Here is a 25,964-nt window from a genome sequence, read left to right on the forward strand (position 1 = left end):
CTCAAACAGGCTGATTTGTTTTCTCAACGTGGCCTCAGCTCAGTTCAGGGAGCTCCAGTAACGCCCGTTTTTTTTCCAGGGTGCCTCTCCCTCCCGCCTCCCTCTCCTGCTCCGAGAACACATCACCTAATGTCTGTAAGGCTTCTGCTTCTTGTTTGACATCCCTTATTTACAAAGCAAACAGAGTATTCCTTTTAACACACATCATGCTAAGTTTATTAATGCAGAAAACAATCCCAGGGGGCCGACCCAGGGGACCCTTGAAACCTGCCAGCACAAACTCTTCAAACGCTCAGTGCGTCAGATCCTCCAGGACAATATTTCACACAATGGAGTAAAAATAATATTTTTCTTTGGGCCTTTCCAGCCGCTTTTGTGGCAAGCAGACAGAAATTATTTTCTTACTCTGCTCCCAGAGCAGAAATCTGGACGAAGCTACGTTTATTTGTTTAACACAATGATTTCATCCTAAATGTCTCGACAGCAAATAGTTGGTGGTTTAATAAAGGGCCTTTGAAAAGAGGCTGGAGCCGGGAGATGTGAGGCATGCGGCTGTGGAGGCTGAGTGGCCGCAGGCTGTGGCGAAGGGGGCCGAGGGGGACCAGGTGCCCCTCAGGCTGTCGGGGGGCTCTGGGGTCGTGGCTTGTTGTTGTTCCTTGGTCAGAACAATTTGTGCTGCCTCCAACCTGCACAGGGAAGGATTCTGACCCTTTGGTCGCCAATGCCGGGCCCTCCAAGACCAGCTCTGCCAAATACGGACACACACAAACCCAAGTGCAGATGCTCAGACTTGCTTGGAGAAGACAGAGGCTTCTTGTGTTCAGCGTTGCCTTTCCCTGGTTAAGTATATGTCCCATGACAGCCAAACGTGGGCTGCTACTCTGGTGCCAGGGCTACGATCAGGGGGAAAGAGTGGGAACTGGGCCGGCTCGCCCCAGCCCACTGACCTGCCCAACCCTCTAGCCACCCGGGTCTTCCCACCCGCAATGAGAAGTGTCAGCAAGACTCAAAATAGTCCCATCTGCACTTTGCTTCAATTTCTGGGGCAGAATTGTGAGGGAGGGCGAAATGGAACACATAGACGCGGAAGAAAGGCCAGGAGAAGGTGGGGATGGTACAGAAACTGCCTAGGCTGGTCCTAGATCTTTGGAGTCCAGCTTCTTCACTTTATGGCCCAGGAGGAAAGCCCAGAGAGGGGCGGTGCTGCATCTAAGGACCCACGGCTGTTGGAGGGAGCTGGGACTGGGACCCAGGGGAACGGGGAAAGCATCCAGCCCAGCCCATGGCTGACAAAATGAACGGGGTTCATTTCTGCCAAGTGGGACTTGGATGGAACATCCGATTCGGTTCCTGACGATTTGGTTCCTGGAACAAGAGATTTGGATCTAAATCCATTCCTGGAACGCATCTGTGAGAATCGGCGAAGCAGAGACTATCTGTGCACACACACACACACACACGGATGTATTTTCAATTGTAAAAGTCAGACTTATTTATTGAACCTTGTATAAAACATATACAAGTATAAATAAGAAAAATATTTTTGTAATCATAACTATTTCACATAGTACTGTTGGCTGGTGTACCGCCTCTCAGTGTTTTTCCCCCTTGCTTCCATATGCTTTTATTCATTCGTTTATTTTTGCAAAATTAAGACTCTAATTGCCTTATTTTTAAGAATGATTTAATTTGTCCTTAAGCATCTCCCCATGTCATTAACAGTCTCCCTGAAGCATGACCTTCGGAACGTGGTATTCCATCATTTCTACGACTGTCATAATTCCTTCTCCTAGTACCCGGAAGCTGGTCACAGGATAGATTATCTTTGAATTGATCTTAAGCCATAGTTACTGAAAGACTGTCAGGCTGTGTGGGGATTGACCCTCATTCCTGCTACAATATAAACGCCTTTCCTCCATCTCAGAGTGGCTTCAGCTTGCTCTCATATCCAAGCACCTACCCCACCCCCAGCTCCCTTTCATCCTTCCCATTTCTTCTTCCTTTTTGCTACTTCCCTCTAGGCCCCGAGACAGGCCGATATTAATTCCTTACATCTGCATGGTATTTTACAACCTCAAAGAGTTTTTATAGAAATGGCCTTATTTGATCTTCATAAAAACCCTGCAACATGGCCAAAGGTGGAATGATCCCATTTTACATTCGACCAGTGTTGTCTGAGTGCCAACTATTTGTACTTTGGGAGCCACTGAAGGAGGGTCACAAATAAGTAAGTCCTTATCTCAAGGGGTTTTTCATCTAGTGGGAGCACTCTTGAGGAATGCAGCAGGTGATGGCTGCGCTATGATTGACTTAAATGACTCACCTTCTGTCACAGGTCAGGGAAGTGACCCAGCACATCGTCCACTTTCTGTACTCTGTCCCCTATGCCATGCCACAGTTAGATTTAAAGTTGGGGGCAGTGGTCAGAGCAGGCGGATGATGGGAAGCCTTTGGAATTCCCTCCATCCCTTCATTTCAAGCCCTACTGAAAGGCCCTAACATTTGAGATGTCAAGTTTCCCTAAGAAGAGTCCATGGATTGCAGCTTCTTGTGTATTGGACGTAGATATCTCTGTAATTCATTTTTTCATGAACAAGTGATTATTTGGAATTAGACTATGTCTATATTCCTTAAAGAATTAAGAAAGAGAAAGGAAATAATAGTTATTGAGCACCTCCCAGGTATAGGTCTTGGTAACAGATGCTTTACACGCATTATTTCCTTTAAATCAGAACACACAAGAAATGTTCTTCATTGCTTTATTACGTAGGATTGAGTGCAATCTTTTCTTGACACATAATAAACACTGAATAAATGCTAAATGAATGAATGAATGCCCATATGATAGATAAGAAAACGGAGATCCTGAAAGGTTAGGGAACCAGGACTAGGTGACATAGCTAGGAAGTAGTGAAACCCAGCCAGCCTGCCTTTGAAGCTCTGCTTTTCCCACTACTTCCCCCTCCATCTCTTGGTAAGCTGTACGTGTTTTAGGCCATGGAGGGACTAGTCAGCTATCATGCGTGGTGGCTTCCCCGTGCATAGATTTCCATCTGGCTCACTTTTGCCTCTTTCTCCACGCTTCTCGGCACCTTGCTCCAAAATGGCACATGCTGTTGTGTTTGCCCATTGACCGTCCTCTTCCTCCAAGCCCTACTGGATGCTCCTTCCTTATATCATCACTCACATGGGGAGTCTGGCTCTCTGAGAATGAGAAGTATGTTATTTTTCATACCGCAATTTTTTTCATTCTCTTCAGACACTTGAAGGACACTGGCCTCCCTTTGAGAAGCTAAAGCAACACACGAAGTCACATTTTGCAAATATCCTCTAGATGTGGTCCTGTCCCTTTTCTAGAGACCCATTTGGCAAGGATTGGAGAGTTGCTAAATGAGCTGCCCGTCGAGTCTCTCGAAATGTCAAGTGTTCTTCTTTGGCTTGACGGCTTGGTCTTGGCCAGGGAGCGAATTGTGAGATCTTGAACGGAAGGCTCTTGCTAGCAAGACGGTCTGCTTGGTGTGCATATCTTTAACTCTGTCGCATGTGCCGCCGTGTAGGTGTCTCTGGGAACTGAGAATCCGTACACTGGCATTTCATGCATTGCCAAGATGCAGCACTGCATAAGATTTGGAAAATAGAACCTTACGAAATAAAATCAGGGTCAACTGTGTGGAGGCTGAACACTATTTCATTTTTTCTCCTGAATAGGTGAAGTCTTTGCTGGTAATATACATACTGACATAAGAGAACAATGACCTCTGAAGGGTTGTAAGCACTCTCTGGGAATATCTAGTTGATACTGAAAGGCTCTGTCAGGACTGTTTGGGGAACAAAATTGATGTGTGTTGAGGAGAGTTGCTTTCAACTCTGGTGGAGAACATTTTCGGTTGCTTTTTCACTCTCCTTATCCTTCTTCTGTCCCAAGACTCACACCCATTGCTCAAGAGCACACCACCCTTGGACCAGAACAGCACCAGTAAAAGATTTACTGGTGCGGTGAGATCTCTTCATCGTCATCATCCAAGTCTGAGTCTCACCCCAGCAGTCCCTGAGGACTTTTTTTTTTTTTAAAGATGGGGAGAGGGCCTTTCCAAAAGAGATGTTTTAATTTCTGCAACCTTCACAAAGTAATAGGATCCTTTCTGAAATACTTGTTGGAGTCCCAGAATGTAAACTGAGCCTTCTGATCATCACTTTCCCTTTATGGAACTATCTTGGGGGTTCATTAGGCTATCTAGTCAGCAGTTGGTCTCTAACCTGAACCAGATGTAAGCCATTCCATGTGGGGGTAACTTTATCCCACCCACCCCACCCCCATGCTATTCGAGATTGGCAGTGTATATTCCTGACATGCACCCATATCAATGATCTAATTGATTAGGGATACTAAGCGGACCACTCAGATGAAGTGCCTGGCCTAGAATAATTTATCTTCCAACTTAAAGCATCCAGGCAATTGAATCCTCCTAAAACCTCAAGGTGCTCCATGATATATGGAGTAAAACCCCCTTTACTGACCATAAAATCATTTAGAGCACAGTGACAACATGGCACTTTTAGTATTCTTTTTATGACACGTCATATCTATCATACGTCAAAAGGAGTTCCCAAACAAAACAATACCATTGAGTAAAAACTTGCATAGGGTCTCTCTCTGTGAGAAAAGTTAGTTTTGGCCTTCAAACACCGGCTTTTATGGGTTCTTACAAAGTCATGACTACTTCTTAGCAGTTGGATTTTACAAGCCTTGAAATGAAATTCTTAATTACACTAGTTACTTTAAAATGAAAAATGAGTGACTTTGACCTCAGCGATGATAGAACAGACATATTTTTCCCTATTCCTGATACTAAACGCAACTAAAACCCTGACATTTTACATGAAACAAGCACAAGGAGATAATGGAAGATGGAAAAAAGAAGGCAGAGTAGCTAAGGACATGAGGACTCAAGGGATGACACAAAAGTGTGTTTTCTTGTTGCCTCATATGTCCTAGAATTAGGGCTGAAGATGCTGGCACCCAAGAAATACCAGCAGATACAGACATAAAAGACCCCAACAAACGCCTGCTCTCTCCAGCCAAAGGACCAGGAAAGATGCAGCTTAGCAAAACAGAAAGCCAAGATAATGATCACCGCTCCAGCCAAACAACACAGAAAAAACTGGGGCCCTACTCCACCCAAAGGCCTAGATTCCCACCTGTATGAGACTGCATTGGACTCCCCCTCGGCCCACCTATGATGGAGTCAGAGGAGGTCAAATAGGGATCTAGGACCCTACCATCCACCCTTGTGTTGGTGGAGACCACATGGAGAGCTTGGACTTTTATCCCACCCAGCAGTAAGGGGGCACCCCCGTCTGTCCCCCTGAGGTGGTGTCAGAGGAGGCCTAGTAGAGACGAGGGGTTCAGGGTTTTCACAATTGCCAGAGGTAGGGAGGCCACCCCCACTTCAGTGTGGAGACTGCATGGGGACCCAGAATCCTCATTCCTCTCTGTCAACAGAGTCCAAATGAGGAATCTGGACTTCTACCTCCACCGAAGTAACGAGGGGATGCACCTTAAAAAAAAGGCGGGGAGGAGGCAGCGGCAGATAGAACAAAAGGTGTAAATAAGACCCAGCCTGATACGATAATACAAAAACATCCGAGTTTCCATTGAAAATCGTTTGTCATCCCAGAGCCTAGAAGATCTCAGCCTGAATGAAGAAAGGCAAACGATAGATGCCATCACTGAGATGACAGGGAGGTTCGAATTATCTGGCAACAACTTTAAAGCAGCCGTGATAAGAATGCTTCCGTGGTAGATATTTGAGATTGATTTGCCAAAACCTTACAGCAATCGACACACAAAGTCTCAGCCTTAGATCTACGCTCTTTCTAACAACAGCATGGCGATGCCCAAGACTCCTTAAATATAGACCCCTTCATAGACCCCTCTGCATCTTAGCCTACAGGTGTTGCACATGCTTTGCTAGATTTCCATTTAAGTATTTTTTAACATCCAAGAACTCTTGTTACCGTTCATTTTTTTGCTTCCTTTTCCATAGCAGCTTGTTCTTGTTTTGTGGTTCCAATTACTTCTCAAGTTTCTCTATGAATATGCAATTTTAAAGATTGTGTTAATTCCTGCTTTATGTTTGTTGCCCTTGTTGTAGATTATTCTATTTGTTCCTTCTGTTCCTCTTTTGTGTGGTTGATTTTTTTCCCCCAAATGTCTCTTGGTTCTCAATGGCCCATTCATATTTAAGAATGAAGGACTAGGTTAATAATATAGGAGAATGACGTGAGCCTTTTCTGCTGATGAGTGGGCTTAGGGAGGACTCTTTGTGACCATTTTTTCTTTGAAATCTTTATTGGTTGATAGTTCCAAGAGTTGAAAAGTGGGATTTGCCTATTCCCATGATTCTGGCAATTCCTATACTACCTGTGATTGTCCAAAGATCACTGACAGCCCCACATGCAAATTACACAGTGAAGTAAGGAAGAGGTCAAGAATAAAGCAAACATTTTTTTAAGGATAATCAAGCAAAAGGATATGCTTAGAACGACGTGATGGGAATAGAACCTTGCCTTCAATATACAAAATCTTTATTTCTACTGATTATTATGGGAACACAGGCATGGTGGACTGTGCATAAAAATTTATTGAATCGAATTATTTTTTTCTAATTCCTTCCATTGAATAAGAAACAATTAAGAACATTCACAAGTACTTTGAAATATTTCTAAGTGAAAGATTATTTGAACCTGTTTAGTGTGACTGTCATTTGGGAGAGTGATTACTCCATGCCAAACATTGTTCTAGGAACTTTTCATACTTGGGCAGCCCCGGTGGCTCAGCAGTTTAGCGCTGCTTTCAGCCCAGGACGTGATCCTGGAGACCTGGGATTGAGACCTGTGTCGGGCTCCCTGCATGGAGCCTGCTTTTCCCTCTGCCTGTGTCTGTGCTTCTCTCTCTCTCTCTCTGTATCTCTCATGAACAAATAAATAAAATCTTAAAAAAAGAACTTTCCATACTTATTTCATCACATGATTTATTTTATTTAAATTATGATAACAATCCTATGAGGTAGTGTAGTAGGTGCTTTTGGTACCCTGTCCATATTCGTTCTCACTTCCCCTTACACTGTAGGCTACTTCTGCAAGTGCTGGAAATTCTCTGCTTAAATAATCTTTTTTTTTTTTTTCCTGGCTTAGGGAGCACACGTAACTCCCATGCAAGACACTGGGGATGCTGAGAGTTAAGATCTTCAGAAATAACTTTCAACCAAAGACAGACGTGCACTTGGTGGATAAAAACCCTAGCTTCCTTGACCTTTGGTTGAGAATATCTGGGGTGCGTGCTACACTCTCCCAGTTCCCCAAGTGCAAAGAAGCTCCAGTTGCCTACCTTGTGGACACTGCTTCCTAGGAGCATCTTCCAAATAAACTCGTTGCTCTCAAGTCCTTGTCTTAGAGCTTCTGGGGACACCCAAACTAAGAGCATTAGGTAGTATCACTACCCCAATTTTGCAAAAAAATAAAAAAATAAAAAATAAAGGAGAGGAGTGAAAGGAAAGAAAGAAGGAAGAAAAGAAAGAAACTGAGGCACTGAGAGGTTGATTACTTGACCATGGTTAGTAAGTTTGTGAGGGGCAGAGCCAGGCTTCTAAGTGCAAGCTCTTAACCAGCACATTATAATTCCGTAATGCCTCTGAGAGCTGACTGTGTGCAGGCACCATGCTGAGTGCTTCATACAATTCAGTTTTCAGGGAATAAAATAAGCTCAGATCAGTTATGCGACACATCCAAGGTCATGAGTAGTAAGTGGCAGAGTGAGGATTTAAACTTGGGTCTGGGATCTTACCCATCCCACCTTGCCACCCCCAAGTGAGCCTGCAATGTTTAGCTGCTTTTCACCTACATGGCTCTCAGGTGGAGGTCAGCAGAGTCTAGGGGGCCTGGGGGGCTCAGTCCGTGAAGCATCTGCCTTCAGCTCAGGTCATGATCCTGGGGTCCTGGGATCGAGTCCCACACTGCTTGGTGGGGAGCCTTTCTCCCTCTCCCTCTGCCATTCCCCCTGCTTGTGCTTTCTCTCTCTCTCCATCAAATAAATTAGTAAAATTGTAAAAAAAAAAAAAAAAGAATGCTCAAAGTATAAGAAATGTCACATTTGTTTTTCTAAATCAAAATAAACCTGGTATCCATGCATCCACTCGCCCAGATGTTGAGAATCCCAGGACCAGTCATTGGGGTTCGGCAGCCCCACCTTGGAGAAGAACACTTGGGCTTGCGAAGCAGTGGGATGTGTCCTCACCTGTCAGTCGCCATTTGAAGGAGGGTGGCCAAGCCTGGCCATCAGGCACCGTCGCGTAGAGTCCCAGAGTCCCAGGAATCCGTGTCTGGTTCCATAGGCATGGGGCATCCAGATTTTTCCACCTGGGGGTCCACACATGTGAGTGGGTTGAACCTCTCCCTCTCTTGGGATGCTGTGGGTATAGACGCCTTCCAGATCTTGGGAGACAATCCTCTCCTCTTAACCTCAAGCTCACGGTCCCTGCTCCCTCCCTATTGCTAGCCCATCACCCTTTCTTGGTACAGGGCCAAATTCCCTTCCTGGCCTTTGTCTTTGAAACCAAAAGCCTGTGGGGCCTTTGGGTGGCTCAGTGGTTGAGCACCTGCCTTTGGCCCAGGGCGTGACCCAGGAGTCCCGGGATTGAGTCCCACGTCGGGCTCTCTTCGTGGAGCCTGCTTCTCCCTCTGCCTGTGTCTCTGCCTCTCTCTCTGTGTCTCTCATGAATAAATAAATAAAATCTTAAAAAAAAAAAGAAACCAAAGGCTTATGGGTGATCTCCCAGGCAATTCTCTGAAGCACCCTACACAGAACAAAATAAAAGGAAACACAAAGCAAGAAGTCATTTATCATCGGCCTCCATTACACACACACACACACACACACACACACACACATGCGCACACACAGGGTGAGCAAACCGAATCTTTGCAAATGAAAAGCTGTTCGCCCTGAATAAGGTGCTTTTACAGACCAGTGGCTAAAGGCACGGCCTGCGTCATTTCGCCCGGCCCTGTCCTTTATTGGCTGATTAATTTTGGGCAAATTGCTTAACCTCTGTTTTCTGATGTGCAGACTGGGGGTCATAACTGTATCACAAGACACTGAGTTGAGGCATTTATTCAGCACAGTACTTGACAAGCACCCCCCAGGCGGAGGCACGAGCACTCAGCACCCCTTGTTCCAGCTCTATGGTGAGTGCAGCACGGCCTTCTCCCCACGTCTAGGCTCTAGGCCCGGACCAAGGGGATGCTTCTGAGTGTGATCCAGGCATTTGAAACCAAAACCTCTGTGTTCTAGGCCGAATTGTGCCTCACCCCTAATTCAAATGTTAAACCTAACTTGCAGTACTTTAGAATGTGCCCGTATTTGGAAATAGGGCCTTTAAAAAGGTGCCCATAAAAAAAATAAAAAATAAAAAAATAAAAAAATAAAAAGGTGCCCATAAAAAAAATAAAAAATAAAAAAATAAAAAGGTGCCCATGGACACCTGGGTGGCTCAGTGGGCTAAGCATCTGCCCCCGCCCCTGGTTCAGGTCCTGATCCTGGAGTCCTGGGATCGAGCCCCATGTCAGGCTCCCTCTCTGAGAGCCTGCTTCTCCCCTCTTCTCCCCAGCTCATTCTCTCTCTCTCTCTCTCTCTCTCTCAAACAAATAAATAAAATCTTTTTTAAAAAAAGAGGTGATCAGAATGAAGCCATTAGGATGGGCCCTGATCCAGTCTGGCATCGTACTTAGAAGAAGAGGAGACTGGGACAAGCAGAGCGACCCTGGAGATGTCAGGAGCAGAGAGACAACTTCGGGAAGAGGCGAGAGGACAGCAGAGCCGTCCGCAAGCTGCTAGAGAGGCCTGGAACGGGGCCCTCCCTCAGGGCCCTCAGAGAAGCCACTTGATCCGCGACTTGGCCTCCAGAACCGTGGACCAGGCTGTGTCTGTGCCACCCGGCCTTGGCGTTTTGCTGTGCAACACCATGCTTCTGGAAGTGGAATCAAAGCCTCCCATGCTGCAACCCCGTGGATCAGCACCCGTCGGCCCAGGGTGTAGGGCTTCCCGAGGATCTACGTGGTGTCGCAGAATGCAAACTTAAATTAATGTCAACATAAGACAGTAAAATGGCCAAGCAAAAATAAAGAATAATTTCAAAAGCAAGGTCATAAAATGACTTTCAACATTTTTTTTTTGAGATTATATTTGAGAGAGAGTGAGAGGGACAGAGAGAGCGTGTGGGGCAGGGGCAGAGGGAGGAGCAGATGGCCCTGCTCCGCGGGCAGCCTGAGTGAGACTCGATGCCTGCCCGCCCCGGGATCGTGCCCTGAGCCGCCGGCGGGCACCCCACAAGGTGTTTTTAATGACACTTGCACTTAAGATAGGGTGTGCAAAGGATTTCGGATGGCTCAGTCACGGAAGGGTCCAGGCACGAGTTACAAGTCTTTGGCTGCGAAAGGCTCGTACCAGCTGTGGCATGTCCCCAACCCTCAGGACCTGGGGTCAGAGGGCACGGGGCGCGGGGCCTGTCCCCAGGTGCGAGGCCCAGGGTCCCAGGGCCCACACACCACACAGGACAGGGGTCAGGGTCCAGCTGGAACCTCGGTTCTGCCCTGGGCCCTGCCCCGGGCCACTTGTAACCTGGCCCTGGGTCTCAGGCCTGTCCCGGGCCGAGGAGGCAAGGGAGCCTGCCTGTGGACAGCGGGCACCCGGGAGCCTGGCCCCGAGGGTGGTGCCGTCCCAAGGGCTCTGTGCTTGGCTCAAGCAGCCCGGGGGGCACTTGGTGGGTGGGTGCTGAGCGGCGCATTCCTGCCGTCGCGGGGGCCAAGACCCAGCAGGAGGGGAGGGCGCGGGTCTGGTCACGTCAGCCCAGGCAGTGGCAGGGCTCCGGCAGGAGGCTCCCTGGGATGCCGGGGCAGGGGCCGCACCTGCAGGCCACGCGTGGGAGCCGGAGCTCGCTGACAGCGGGGACACGGTTCACGGACTCTGCGGGGACCGGGACGTCCAGGCTCCAGGCGGTCACATGGCTCCAACGCGAGTCCAGCACAGAAGGGACACGGGTCCCTAACTCATGAACTTGAGCGACGGGCCACCTTTGTTTGGCAGGGGCTGAAGGCACGAGGCAGGAGGCTGCTTGACGGGGGCAAGGGGAGGAACCAAGCCGCCTCTGATGGGCCAGTGTCGCTGGGGCGGGGGCCGGGGCCCATCTACCTGGTCTCCAGGGGCCGCTTCTGGTCGGAGCGGGCAGGCCGCTGCCTGGAACAAGGCTGGGCTGCGGGGCGCTCTGTAGCGGTCACGTCGGCATCACGGCCCGTGGGGGGCCCGGGGAGCCACCCAGGCCCTTGTCCCGGCAACTCCGGACCAGAGGCCTGGCCAGGGAGCCAGAAACCTGGGTTCGGGGCCCAGCTGCTCCCTGAGCGAGCGCGCGCTCTCCCTGGATCTGTTTATTATCTGCGTTTGGCAGGGGTGGGACCACCCAGGAAGGGCAAATCACTGACCCTTGGGACAAGTCCAACCTACACTTGTGTGTTCTTTGGCCTATAATTTATTTATGAAGATGGTTTACTTTGGGCGCCGTCAGGAAGGGCGTGCGTCCTGTAAGGCGCGGGCCCTCTGCTCCGGGCTGTGTAGACGTGCTGGGCTCCTGCGGCTCCGGGAGCGGCTCCGGCGCCGAGCTGGACTTCTCGGGCCTTCCCGGCGCTGGCCGTCAGTGGTCCTCTCGCCGTCCACGGGCTTTCTCCTCTCGTCGCCCCCCACAGTCACCCCACACGGCTCGCCACGAATATTTGACACCCCAGCTTCTCGAGTCCATTAGTCCTTCCAGAAAACTGGAGAGAGATGATAGAATTAGCTACCCGAGAGAGCACGGCCAGAGCAGCGAGCTGTGAGCACGGGAGCACGTGGAGCCTGAGCCCCGGGGCCACCCCAGGGCCACCCTGGGGTCCCCCGGCTCAGGGTGTGTGCTGGCCCCGGTTGGAAGGGGGCAGCCTGGCCACGCCTGGGTCGGGGAGCCGCCAGGGAAGCGATGCCCCTCGCTCTCCATCAAGTAGCAGGAGGCGAATCAACACCCCGCGAGGGAAATCCTTTCCTCACACACTCGGCTCAGGAAATCGTTGCTCTGTCCCTAATTTGGGGCCCGGACACTGCTGTGTCGTTGGATCCTTCCACCCATCCTCAAACCCCGGACCAGATAAATCGAGTTGAACTGACTTCAAAGCAAACACTGAGCAGAGCCATCTGTGATTCATTCCTGTGCAGGCCCTTTTCTAGTTATGTAACCAGAGAGATCCAGACAGAAAGACACAGATTGCAAGAACTTTTTTTTTTTAACCCAAACCTTTACAGTATTGGGATAATTATGGCTTTCATGGCGTTGATTACTTTAAGCTGTCAGTAATTTGAGTCTTTTCCAGAGTGAATGACCAACTTTTTGTAATTGCATTATATCTTCCCACTTCCATCCCTAAATAAAGGAAACCGAATCCTGAATTCACAGGGCTCCCTTCAGAGCACCTCACCCTGTGTCCTTTGTTGTCGGGTTGCTACAACGGGCTCTTCGATTTCCCAGCATCCTCCCGGCCCATGACACACTTGCTTCCTACTCTACGGTCTTATTAGAGAATGTCCAGTAGGCTCCTCCCTGAAAGAAGAGGAAGTGTGAAGTGTAAGTCAGCCAGGGCTTTTGACTGAGTCATTCATAAGCCACCCAAAGAATTGTTGTTCGTGGATAAAGGGCGGTGAAAAATGCTAGATACTTTAAGACTATATTTTCCACTCACCTGCAGTTTTAAGCATTTTCTTTTCTCATTATAAAACTAATACCTATCAATGTGATAATTCCAAAAAATATAAAGAAGAAAATAATGACCCCAAATCCTTGCCTGAGTGCAATATTCCAAGAGTAAGTGATGCTGATATCTTAGCACAATTTTTACCAATCTTTCTTTCATTTATGTTTATAATTATAGCGTTGAAAGAATATTGCATTTATAATTCTGTCTCCTGCATTTCTACTTAAACATTGGCCCACATGATAAAAAAAAAACCTTACTTTTTCAATAGCAACACAATTTCAAATGAAATGGATGTACAATAGGAAAAAAACAAAACAAGACAACAAATTCCCTACTGTAGAACAAAGATAGTGTCTACTTTTCTGCTACTATACATGCTTCAGGAAGCATCTTTAGCTATAAATTTCTATCTGCCTTGCTGATTGCTTTCATAAGATCTAATTCGAAGATTTTATTTATTTATTTATTTATTTATTTATTTATTTATTTATGAGAGACAGAGACAAAGTGCAAGCATGATCGGAGGAGAGGCAGAAAGGGAGGAAGAGGGAAAGGGAGAGAATCTTAAGCAGACTCTGTGCTGAGCATGGAGCCTGATGTGGAACTCGACTCCATGACCCTGAGATCATCACCTAAGCTGCAACCAAGAGTGACCACCTGGGTGCCCCAGTCACTGAACGTTTTTGAAAGTTCTTATTACATTTCAGAAAAATTGAGCCACCTTTCACCAGGATATATGGACATTTTTTTAAACCTTACTATTTCGATAAATAAAAAAGCAGAGTCTCATGTTTGCATTAATTTATTCTTCTTTGGTTACTAATTAAAATGGTTACTTTTTTCAAATCTTTTTTAAGCAATTTGAATTTTTATCCCATCTGAAAGTAGATATTGTTGTAGCCCAGAGACTGGGGCTTAGGATAATTGTGAGCTTCCTGGTGCAAAGATACTCCCATCTCAATGCAGACCATCGGAGCAGTGAGGCCAAGAAGAGGGTTAGCGGACTACGACCTCCAGAGGAGGAATGAGTCAGGAGCGGTCCCCATTCCAGGTTGTATCTGTTATCTATTGCTGCTTAACAAATTGCCCTCAAAACTTAATGGCTTAACAATTATTATCTCACAGTTTCTGTAGGTCAGAAAGTTGCAGGCAGTTTCGCTGGTGCCTCTGCCTTGGGGTCTTTCCTGAGGTTGCAATCAAGTCATTGACTGGGAATGGAGGAGGTGGTTGCAGCAGGCTCACTCCCAGTGGCCTCAGTTCCTCATCACACAGGTTTCTCCACAGAGCATCCTCACGACATGGCCATAGCTTCCCCCAGAATGAATGACTTAAGAGATAGATTACAGTGGAAGCCTCTGCATCTTTTAGAACCTGGTAGAAAAAGTGATAAACCATCTCTTCTGCCATTTCTGTTGGTCATTTAGACTCACACCACTACAATGTGAAAGTGAATAGTACAAGAGTATGAAGACTGGGAGGCTGGGATCACTGGAGGCCGCCTTGAACGACGGCTGCCACATTGGCCGAGGGGCTTCACTTTCCTTGTTGGAGGAAAAGAGGGAATCAGCAGCAGAAGCCTTCTTTACGATTGTTCACAGTGTGCTCATGTTAACCACGCATAGTTCTGTTCTCATCATGAGGCTGGTATTTGCCAATTCATTTTGTCTCCATAAAACCTATAATGAAAAAACCCTGTGCTTATAGTTACAGACAGAAATCTGGACTGGGTGACCCGTGCCCCTCGAGCCTGGTGTCTGGTTGGGGGTGGCGGTCATAGTAAATCCAAGCAGGCACTGCCAGGCAAAAGCTGTCTGAGACTGGCAATCTGGAATTCTATATCTCAAAGCCCAGTGATTGTGAGTGGTGGCAGAGACACTGGGGCCATAGAGAGAAGGGGACAGATGGACAACAGCTCAAGTCTCCCACTGATGGGATGAGAATCACAGGAAAGATTTTTAAAACAGGAGTGGGTAATCTCAGCCCTGGGAGAGGGATTTGGGGCTAAAAGGAGACAAGAAATAAGGTGCCATGGGTAAGAAATAAGGACCCTACTAGGACCTTCGAATCTGAAAATATATATCTCAGTGGGTGTGATAATTAAACTGTATGAATATTACCCCAAAATGTTTTTGACATCAATCTAAAATTAAGATGCTGAGGAACTTACCAAATAAGCTCTTCTCTTTTCTCCCCACACCCTTTCCTCTGGCAGTTTCATCAACCTTATAACTTCATCTACTTCTTTTTTTTTTTTCAACTACTTCTTTTTTTAAAAAAGATTTTATTTATTTATTTGAGAGAGAGACAGAGAGAGCATGCACTCATGTATGAGCAGGGGGAGGGAGAGGGAGAGGAGAGAGAGAATCTCGAGCAGACTCTGCACTGAGTGTGGAGCCTGATGTGGGGCTCAATCTCATGACCCCGAGATCATGACCTGAGCTGCAATTAAGAGCTGGATACTCAACCAATGAAGACACTCAGATACCACGACTTCATCTACTTTTTTTGCATGGTGGACTCCTAGATGTATATTTTCAACCTTGCCATGTTTCTCTAGCACATTTCCAACTTCCCACTTGACATTTCAACCAGGTTGACCTATCAGCACTTCAAACTTGGTGCAAAACAGAACTTAACAGAATTTATTTTTCTCCAAATTTTGTTACTTCTTCTCTGTTGTCTATTTTGATCAAGGCACCACCAGACACCACCCTTGAGACCTAAGACTGGGAAAGCAGAGGCTTTCTCATATAGATAAGGGGTTTTCTGTGGTGAGTAATTTTAAAACTTTATATATGAGTAGTAGACCTGGGCAACTGGCAATAAGCAAGCTAAATAAATGCATTCATTCAACAAATATTTATTAAGAACTTGCCATATTCCAGAAGATATGGTGCTAGGCATGGGGGCTGATGGATAAATAAACCAGACGAGGCTCTCTACCCTCATGGGATGTTCATTCTACAGGCACCAGGTCTTTGAGTTAGGCTCAGCTGTCCCCTCTTACTAGAGCATCGAGTAAAGCCAAGGGGGCACGATTTCCCCTCTTTCTGTTGCTGTGAGCTAGAGAGCCTGCTGCCGTCGGCACTGGATTCCGGAGCATCAGGCAGGGAGTAGCATCCTAAAGAATGGCAGGAAGTAACAAGCTCCCACGGGAGATGACCAGGCACTTGTAGAGGGCTGACTAAGGGCCCTCAATAGATGTCCACATCCTCATCCTTGAAACTTGTGACTGTGGTACCTTCAGTGGCAAAAGGGACTTTGCAGATGTGATGAAGGATCTCGAAATGGTGCCATTACCCTGTATTACCTGGATGGACTTAATATAATCACAAGGGTCCCTCTACAATGGAGGCAAGGTCAAGGTGGCTGAAGAAGGGATGATAGAAGCAGAGGTCGGAGTGATGTACTTTGAGGAGGAAGGAAGGGGCCTTGAGCCAAGGAAGGCAGGTGGCTTCCGGAAAGTGAAGAACAAGGGAACAGATTCTCCTTGGAGACCCCAGAAACAAGGTAGACTTACCGACCCCTTGAGCCTCATGAGATTCCTGTCAGGTTTCTGATCTCCAGTGCCCCAAGGCATTGAATCTGCGCGATTTGCCCTACGCTTGGTAATTAGTTGCAGAAGCAGCAGCAGCAGCAGCAAACCGACACAGCCAGCAAGTAGGTTGGCGGGCACAGCTCTGGGGTACCGCAAGCCGACGGGGAGGCTCAAATCAACGTGGGACTCACCACGCAACCTACAGTAAGATCTACAGGGCACTGCTGTCACGGAGCAGATTCCGTCCCTGAGCCCCGTGGGAGGTGTGGTGGGGCCAGATGGTGGCTGTGCACGCAGTGCGTCGGGCCACCATGAGGGCACCAGCGCCAGGAGCGGGCACAGCGAACATCAGGTGGCAAGCAAGCCACCTCCCCTCCACCAGGGAGTGAGTGCACATTATGCTAGTCACCCTGCGGTCGCCCCGACCAACGTAGCTGTCTACACCACGAGCTCCAGCTACAGAAGTGGCTCAGGGCAGAGGACGGTAGCCTTGCAGTTTGGTGCATTTGCAAGGACAGGCAGGGACCGCGGGGCCCAACACGGAGCACCCCCCCATCTCCCCACAGACAGCTCTCCCCACCTCAGCCCAGCCCTGATGGGGCTGAGAAATCGATTTACCCTGGGGACGTTCACATTCGGCCCCAGAAAAATGCCTCTTTGTCCTCCAGGCAGCTCCCTTTGGCTGCCGGGGTCCGGGAGTCCCTGCCCAAGGCTGCGGGTTGGGCAGGGAAGTTCCCACCTGGGGCCACTCGGGTGCCCCCGCAGTCCACAGAGGGCCTTACGAATACCACCCCGGCCAGGCCGCCAAGCCTCCAGGGCTGTTTCAATAGGACCTCTGTGCAGGGCGGCCGCTTGTGCGATTCTGGGGCCCGTGAGGACCTGGAAGATGGATTAAGGGGCCAGCAGCCTGCGGGGAGGGACTGGCGCTCGACAGGCATCTGGGGGTGGGGAATGGCACGGATCACACTCAGAAATGGCCTCCAAAATATTGCTCTTACTACAGGGTTTGCAGTTCCTCCTCGGAGGAAGCTTCTAGGGCCTGGACAGAACTAACTAACTCTGAGGACTCCCAGAGTTTAGACTCCAAACAAGGGTTTAGGTGTGTGCATTTAAGTGCACATGCATGTGATTGTATGTACGTGCCCCCCCTCCAGTTTTCCCCTTTTGTCATGGAAACACACAAAACAAGGAAATCCGGAAGACATTTCTCTTTTTTCTCTAAAACGTTGCACTCGAACATTCCCATTTCAGAATGTTATCGAAGCCAGGACTGCAGTTCTCTTCAGTATATGAGAACAGGCTTGCTCCCCGCTGAGGAATGTTTTTTCTTGTGGTTGGTGGTATGATCTGGGCATAACTTGGTGGTAGGAGGGGATCCCAACCCCCCTTGCAAAACCGAGCTACACTGTATTGCGTGTCAACATTCAATCCCCAGATGAAATCACAGGAAGACAAAATATATTCCAGTCTAAATGCAAAGATAAAAGATATTGCTTGGTTTCATTGAAATCATACAAAAATATATGTAATAAAATCCTATTAGCTAATGTAATTGGTTTGATTAAATTTTATAATTTAATCTATAGTATATCCAAAGAAGGTTTGCAATCAGATGTTTCAGCCAGTCACTAAAATGCATGTTCCCTAAGGCTCAAGAAGTAGGTGACAAATATTCACATTGCGATGCTTGAGTAGTGACCCAGGGGAGTCAGCCACAGGCCAGGGGACCCAGAACAGGGCCAGGCACACAGTGAAGCCTCAGTAAATGTTTGTTGGATGAACCAATGACTGAAAGAGATATTTTTTCTTTTTCTTTTCTTTTATTTATTTTATTTTTTATTTTATTTATTTATTTATTTATTTATTTATTTATTTATTTATTTTGAGATTTTTTTTTCTTTGAAGGCTGACCTTGACCCTGTTCTATCACATGAACTTAGAAAAAAAACTCACTAAGATAAAGCGACATCAGCAAATAATATTTATTTATTTTATTTTTATTTTTTTAGCAAATAATATTTATAACCTGATACATTTTTTAACTTCAAATTAAAGAAAAACACAGTATGCATTTAGAAGAGCCTGGTTGGGGCGCCTGACTGGCTCAGTCGGAAAAGCATGCGACTCTTGATCTTGGAGTCATGAGTTCGAGCCCTACCTTGTTGTAGAGATTACTTAAAAATAAAATCTTAAAAAAATAAAAAATAAAAAAATAAAGACCTCCAGGTGCCTAGTTGGCCCAGTCGGTTAAATGTCTGCCTTCGGCTCAGGTCTTGACCTCAGGGTCTTGGGATCGAGTCCCTGTGTCGGGCTCCCTGCTCTGCAAGGACTCTGCTTCTCCCTCTGCCTCTGTGATTGCTCTTGCTCTCTCAATTTCTCGAATAAATAAGTAAAGTCTTAAAAGAAAAAAAAATCTTCCTAGAGGAGCATAGAAAAAAAACCACTGAGAGATTATACCTTGCACTGTTGATGGTTACCTCTGAGGACAAGAGGAACTCTGGGAAAAATGAATGCTATCACATTTTACATCATTTACGTATTTCTGTATTTGTGTGACTTTTTTCTTTTTTTGGTTAAAAAAATAAGGACTTTTAAAGGACCTCACTTAAAAATGTTTAAAGCACTCTAATCTGTGACTCAATGGAAAAAGTCAACTTTTTGGAGGAACCAGAATTTAGGAAGGTTCATCACCTCCAAAGGTCATGATAATTTCCTTGCTTTTCATCGAATGATCTCTAACCACCAGGACGGTGGTTAAGTTTTGTTTTCTTTTGTTTAAAGAATGCTATAAAAAAAAAAGTTAGTCGAATATTATGAGCTGCATCAGGTTCAACATTTATTTATTCAACGAGTATTTATTGAGTGCTATGCTTACTTTATGGGCCAGCAAGTTTAACAGGAGCTGTGGTACAAAGAATAATCTGGTGGAAAGAATCAGAGTTCTAAAAGGATTTATTATTTTTTTTAAAGTCACCGAAAGTCCCTGTGCAGAAGTGGGACCTCAGACTGTGGCATTTCCTTTGCGAAGGATGGTTATTGCCTATTCATCTCCACAATTTATTCCTATTTCTTGTCATGCATGGAATGCCCACCTAACCTAAGGTGGTCTTGTGGAGTTTGTCCTGTGAATGTATCATAATTGCGACAGTAGATGTAGAACAATCTACACACTCAAGGAAAATAAACCCTCTAATGAGGACTCAAGCTAACCCCTTCAGGGAATTGCCTTTTTTTTTTTTTTGGATTGTACTTCAAGGCCATTAAAATATTTAGTTAGTGATTTATTTGTCCTGTAGACAGATGGAGGGATAGGTCTATTTTTCACCTTACAGTGGAGTTTTCTTTTTAAATATTCTCTTTGGCCTTGTGGTGAAATGCGCGTTGTGATACTTCCTTGTAGTGACACATGCAAAAGCGTTATTCATCACCCAGTATTCTCGAGCACACGTTTCATTATTCTTGCAAGCATTCCGACCTAAAGAAGCCCTGTACCCTTTGCCCGGCGTAAAAAGAATCAAAGACGTGATACAGTTTGTCACCCGTGTGGACTCTGGTTTTACGGACAGGGTCACCGCATCTCACATAAAGTTCTTTCTTATTCTTTTTCCTTCTCCTCCCCCCCCCACCCTAAATACATAACTGTACTTGGTCTGATGCTAAATCAAGGTAAATGAGACGTGACCTATTAAAAAGGAAATGAATAATTCAAAAGAGGGGAAAATTGCATTCCTGGCTAGAAGCATGGACGTCATTGCCTGAATGTATGGGTTTGTTCTACTACTTCACTAGATGGTTTCGCCTTTTGGGTGGCATGTCTTCCATCATCCAAATGACCTCATGAAGTCAGTAAAGTAAGTCAAACCATGTTTTGCTGCTATCTACTTTATGCTTTCCCCGCCCCCCAAGTTTAATGCGTTCTTTTTAATTAATGGATGTGTGTATATAGCAGACCGGTCTCTGACGGGTCCCTGGAAATAGTTCTTATTAAATTCCCTAAAACTTGATCTAAGTCAGGAATTAAATAATCGATGTGAACAGGCGCAGGTCAGTGTTTCGTGGGCAGAATCATTAGTAGAATGTCTCATGTTTCCTAAGGACCAGCGGAGCCAGCCTCGTATCTCACTGAGGGCTGTGCAGGAGGAGTGGGTCAGGCAGGTCATTCTCAGGACATGGTCCCTTCACGTCCTTGGGGCCAACTCGAGAGGGACAGGACTTACCCAAGAAGGCCAGGCCTGGACAAGTGGAGCAAAGTCAGAGGGCGGAGCTGCACGGTCTGCGGTGCTCTCTCTGTTACGTGTCACTGACCAACGTGACTTTGAGCAGGTGACTCACATGTAAATCAAAGGGAATCTGACAACTCACAGAGATGGCCAGGTCCCCCGGCCCGGTGCCCCTCGCCACTGTCTCGCACGTGGCCGTGTCTGGCTGTCGCGTAGCTTTTTGCTTTCTTTCTCTCTCTTTGTGCTTTTAACGGAGGGGAGGAGGGTGGCAAGGGAGAAAAGGCATTCGAATACACTATAATCACAGCAATATTGTCTCCCTACAGAATGAACAGTTCCTAGTGTGTCTGGGCGATCAAGATCTGCGTTGGGAGTAATAGTAAATAGATCGTACTGTGATCCAAGCAATCACTAGAAAACAGACTTTGATCATGGAATTTTTTTGGTGTTTGTTTCTTGAGAATGCTGGGGAGAAAAGGCCCCCGCCAGCCCAGGGCCGCTGTGGTGGGCATGCGGAGGGGAGCCGTGAATGCTGCTCTGCAGTAGGTGCGCTCCTCTCCACAGGGGAGTCCTTAGGGCTCTTCCTTCTTGATTACCTAATGAATGAAATAAAGAAAGGAAATGTGGGGCACCCGGGTGGCTCAGTGCCTTCGGCCCAGGGCGTGACCCCGAGGTCTCGGGATCGAGTCCTGCATTAGGCTCCCTGCATGGAGCCTGCTTCTCCCTCTGCCTGGGTCTCTGCCTCTCTCTGTGTGTCTCTCAGGAATAAATAAATAAAATTTTAAAGAGAAGAAGAAAAGAAAAGAGAAAAGAGAAAAGAAAAGAAAGAAAAGGAAAAGAAAAGAAAAGAAAAGAAAAGAAAAGAAAAGAAAAGAAAAGAAAAGAAAAGAAAAGAAAAGGAGATGTGTCTACAGGTGTCTTGTGAAACCTAGAGTTGAAAAATGGGTAGTGCGTGGCCTGGGATGGGCCCTGGGATATGCGACGTTCAGATGAACGTTCACGTTGGCCATGTGAAGTTTTGGGAAAGCCAGTTCTCTTAGAAGGAGGCCCCAACGGGGCAAAAGGACTCAGCTATACTGAATTTACCAGATGTAAATGAATCTCAATGACGTTGGTTCTAAAACGAGAGCTGAAAACCTCAGCAAGAAAACCTTGGTCCCGGAGGATTTACTTGGATCACTGGAGGTGTCTGTGATCTGAAAGGGTAAACACCAAACTGCCAGTCGCAGCCACTCCCGGGAGGAGGACCTGGGGAAGAGAAATGAGAGGAACACGTTAGGTTCTGTTTACTCTGTGCCCTTCTGTCAGTAGGCACTGTACGAAGAAGAAGAGAGAAAAGAAAGGTAAAGTCCCGTCGAAGATTTGGTGCCCTGAGGGACCCCACCCTGGCTCTTTTTTTTTTTTTAAGATTTTATTTATGTATTCACGAGAGACACAGAGAAAGAGAGAGGCAGAGACCCAGACAGAGGGAGAAGCAGGCCTCCTGTGGGGAGCCTGATGCAGGACTCGATCCCAGGACCCGGGCAGACGCTGAACCGCTGCACCCCGAGGCACCCCAGCCTCCCCTTGCTCTTAATGAGCTGCTCCTGCCGCGTGCGGTTGTCGTGTGCCGCACTAACGTTGCGCTGCAGTCTTGCACGGGGACAGCTTCCGTGGGACCGCCCAGCTGCAGGCCCATCCTCTGGGTTGGGGGGCTTGGGGGGGCCACAGTTTCCCCCAGCAGAAGGTTCCGGGGCACCAGCCGCCTAGACACAGGAAGAGCCGGGGGCAGGGTTGCCGGGCCCACGGGGACAGCCGGGTGCAAGCCTACGATGCAGGCCCTGGTGCTTCCTAAAGAGCTTCGCTGCTTTTACGGAGACTGTGTTCTCAGCCTCCACCTCCACCCCATGTCCTGGTTTTTAGGGTTTCTTTAAAAAATGGTGGCATGTCTCAGCTGGATGAGGAGGCACAGAAACACTATGTTTGTCGTTTCCTTTTTTTTTTTTTTTCCCATTGAATTTTGGCGCAAAGGAGGTCCGGGTATCCGTGACAGCCAGACTCCGTGGAGACGGACGGCGTAGACACGAGGGGCGCAGGGCAGGGCCGCGCAGCCCCGTTCAGGCTGTGAGCACCTCGGGGTGTGCTGGGAGGGGGCGGCTTACGCAGAGCACCCTGATGTAGAGTCAGCTGGCGCCGCGCCACGAGGGGTGGGCTGGCTTGGCCCTGGGCCCGGGGAGGCTTGCGGAGGCCCCGGAGCCGCAACACGCGGGTCCGCAGGCCTGGGGGTGGCCGGCCTGTCTACTGCCTGCCTCGGAAACAGAAACTTCCCCGGTGGGAGGAGAAAGGAAACACCGTCCTGATCCCAAAAAGGGAACTTTAAACCAAAGTCCAGCCAAGGAAGAGAGTGGGAGAGAGACCACCGCAGGGCACAATAGAAGTCCCGTTGTCCCTGCCGGGGGCTGGCGAGCACTCGCTGGCCTCGCTCACCCCACTGGCCGCTGATACTTCCCGGCCCGGCGCACGTCCCAGGGGCCCCGCAGCGGGAGGAGAAGTCACAGCAGGCACGGGGGTGTCGGTGGCGGGAACCGGGCGCGATGACCGGGTGAGTCCCTGCACACCGACGGAGCTGACCTCAGGCCGCCCGGAACAGGGAACGATGTGTCTGGGAGCACCGGGCCCACGGAAGCAGACCGAGGGGAGCCCTGGGGATTGGGCAGGTGGGACAAGGGCTCAGTCTGCTGCGCCTGGGGTCCTCCGGGCCCAGCAGGTGCTGGGAAGGCTCCCAGAGCACAGCAGCCTCCCTCCAGAACCGGGCCAGGCCAGGGTGGGCATGGGCTGCAAGAAGATGCATGGGAGGGATAAGAAGCCCCGCGATAAAGGTTTTATTTTTATTTTTTTAAGATTTTATTTATTTATTCATGAGACACACACACAGAGAGAGAGAGAGGCAGAGACACAGGCAGAGGGAGAAGCAGGCTCCATGCAGGGATCCCAACGGGGGACTCGATCCTGGGTCTCCAGGATCACACCCTGGGCTGCAGGCAGCATTAAACCACTGAGCCACCCGGGCTGCCCCAAGATAAAGGTTGTAAAGTTAAGGAGTGAATAGATCTTTGACAAAGTGGCGATTCCAGAACATGGGAAGAGGCCAGGGTGGGAGCCCGGTGTCATAGATTTTAGCCTGTGACCCCGACGTCCCCGGGGCTGGCTTTGGGTCTGATGCAGGTAGAGTGAAAGGGGTGGGGCCGCACTTGCCGTCCCTTCTCTGCCTGGCGCCCTCACATCCCCTGAGCTTGGCCTCCCAGGTCCAAAGAAGGGGGTTTTCTTACCTGCCTGCTCCTTCTCCGTGTCATCAGGGTCTAGGACCACCCTCAGGAACCTCCAAGGTCGCCCCAGCTGGGAAGCCGGCCCCACTCTGTGACCAAGACGACTCACACCAGAAGTCTCAGGCCCTCAAACCAGACGAAGGTGAAGGAGGGTGGCTTGGAGAGACCTGCAGGGCTCTGAAAGCCGGGGAGGGAAGTTGCAGCCTGCAAGGCGGCGAGGACCCCAGGAGGGGAGTCTGGGCACGCTGCAGGCGGCTTCGAGGACTTTGCAGCTTTGTTCCCTGGTCTCCTTCAGTTCCCTTCGGCAGGGAGAGGGAAAGTGGAAGTGTTCTCAGGATTTAAGGATATTCGTTAAGGATTTCGTTTTAAGTGGGCCGCGTTCCGGAGCCTTGGTAACGTAGGTGTGAGCGTAGCTGTTGGTGAGAAGTGCTTGGGTGACATGCGAGCCTGGGTTTGGCCTCGGCTCTGGCTCCGACTACTTTTGTAGCCTTGGTGGAATCAGAGAGGCCTCTCCAGGCCTCAGCTTCATCATCTGGAAAGCAAAGGACTGTCAGCATCTCCAAGGAGAGCCCCAAGGACATCCAGAAGAACTACAAACACTTACTCAATAGGCCTCACAGATGCATGGGTGGCTCCTTTTACCTGGAGTCAAAGGTGGTCTGAGCCAAGCTGTGCCTTGATGAGGAACTCCGGGTCCAGGCCCAGGAGGAGGAAGAGAAAGGGAAGATACCCCAAATGTGAGCATCGATCTCTTCCAACCCAACCCCACCCCACCCCACCTCACCCCAACAGCCACCTCTAATTATTAAATAACAAGAACAGAAGGGAATGGCTGGGGCTGAGTGACGTGATCTCCGATGGTCCCTGCAGACATTTGCTGGCGTGAGCGTGAGCCATATTGGGTGCACCACACTCTGTCGTCCACTCCAGTTTTTCCATTGTGGCCAACGTGCAGCACAGGGCTGGCGGGAACCCGAGCTCATGCCAGTGCCCGTGATCTTCTGCCCTTCCGGGAGCCGCCTAAAAGCACAGCAGTCCTTGCCCTAATGCGAGTCCTTCCCCAGACACCCAGAGAGGCAAAGGGGAGGCCAGGTCTGGTCTGATCAATGTGTGTGGGCTTGGAAGGACCCCACACTTGGTGGAATGCTCTGGTGTCACCATCTTGAAAGTTCTAATGATTTTTTAGCAATGGGCCTTGCTTTGCTCTTTTGTGACAGACACCCCCCTAGGGGCAGGGAGGGGGCTCGCCAGTGCGCAGCTTCCCGGAACGGACGCTAGTGGGGACAAGTCCAACAGGGCGCTCTTGCCACGGTAGTGAGGACAAGTCCGACAGGGCGCCCTTGCCATGGGTGCCAGATCCACAGACTGGGTGGCAAGAGTTCCACAGGGTGTGTGGGCATTGCTAAGTACACAGGTGTGCAAGCACATAATAGTGCAAGTACACTTGCAACTCTTAGCGAGGGAGCTTTTTTTTTCTTTAACACAAAACACAGACAAATATCCATGTCTCGTGTGGATATATGTATAAACTCACACATATATGCACACATATGTACACACCAAATCTTACAACGGCCCGAGCAACCTTGAGCAACTTAAGGTCAACAGTGAATCCAATGTCTGCTTGCATGTGCTTCTGCATGAGCAGATTTCCAAGTCAACTCATCCAAAGCCCTTGTGAAACCTGTAGAGGTTGAAAAAAATTTTTTAATAAAATATAAAATAATTAAATAAAATAAAAATAAACGTGGAGTTTGGAAACTTTACCAAAGTGACTTTTAAACACCGTTTGGTAGAGGAATGGATGGTTCTTCCATAAACCTGGTTCGGGACCGTCCCTTGAGCAGCAGGCTGTGTCTTGTTCATGCTCAGATCATAGAGTTTCCAGGTCTTCGATAAGGAGACACGTGCCACATGCGTTATTTGGATGCTCACGGGTCCCGGAGAGCAAGAACGGGGTCGTACTCATCTCTGCACCTTGCACGGAGCCTAGCACTCTGCCTGCAGAGAATCTGGTCAATAAACCCCTGCTTAATGAAAGAATCCTCATCTCCAAGTGAACAGGATTGT

The sequence above is a fragment of the Nyctereutes procyonoides genome, unplaced genomic scaffold (genome assembly GCF_905146905.1).
Source record: "Nyctereutes procyonoides isolate TBG_1078 unplaced genomic scaffold, NYPRO_anot_genome, whole genome shotgun sequence".
Taxonomy (NCBI): domain Eukaryota; kingdom Metazoa; phylum Chordata; class Mammalia; order Carnivora; family Canidae; genus Nyctereutes; species Nyctereutes procyonoides.